Genomic DNA, 559 nt, shown 5'->3' on the forward strand with positions numbered 1-559 from the left:
CTGTGTCCCCACCCAAATCTCATCTTGAATTGTAGCTCCCATAATTCCCACATGCTGTGGGAGGGAGGTAATTGAATCATGGGGGCAGGTCTTCTCCCATACTGTTCTCATGGTAGTGAATAAGTCTCACGACATCTGATGATTTTATAAATGACAGTTCCCCTGCACAAGCTCTCTCGTGTCTACCACCATGTAAGACGTGTCTTTGCTCCTTCTTCACCTTCCACCATGATTGTGAGGCCTCCCCAGCCATGTAGAACTGTGAGTCTGTTAAACCTCCCTTCCTTTATAAATTACCCAGTCTTGGGTGTGTCTTTATTAGCAGCAATAGAACAGATTAATACAATATGGTTTATTATTCTAAAGCAAATATATGGTTTATAAATATATAGGAACCTCTGATTCCCATGAAGGTCTCAGTAGGAACAAAATGGCATTCAAATTAAGTTGAGAAAATTTTTTTTCTCTTAGAGACAGAGTCTCGCTCCATCACCCAAACTGGAACACAGTGATGCAAGCACAGATCACTGCAGCCTCGAACTCCTGGGCTCAAGCTATC

Source organism: Symphalangus syndactylus, chromosome 12, assembly GCF_028878055.3.
Source record: "Symphalangus syndactylus isolate Jambi chromosome 12, NHGRI_mSymSyn1-v2.1_pri, whole genome shotgun sequence".
Taxonomy (NCBI): Eukaryota; Metazoa; Chordata; class Mammalia; order Primates; family Hylobatidae; genus Symphalangus; species Symphalangus syndactylus.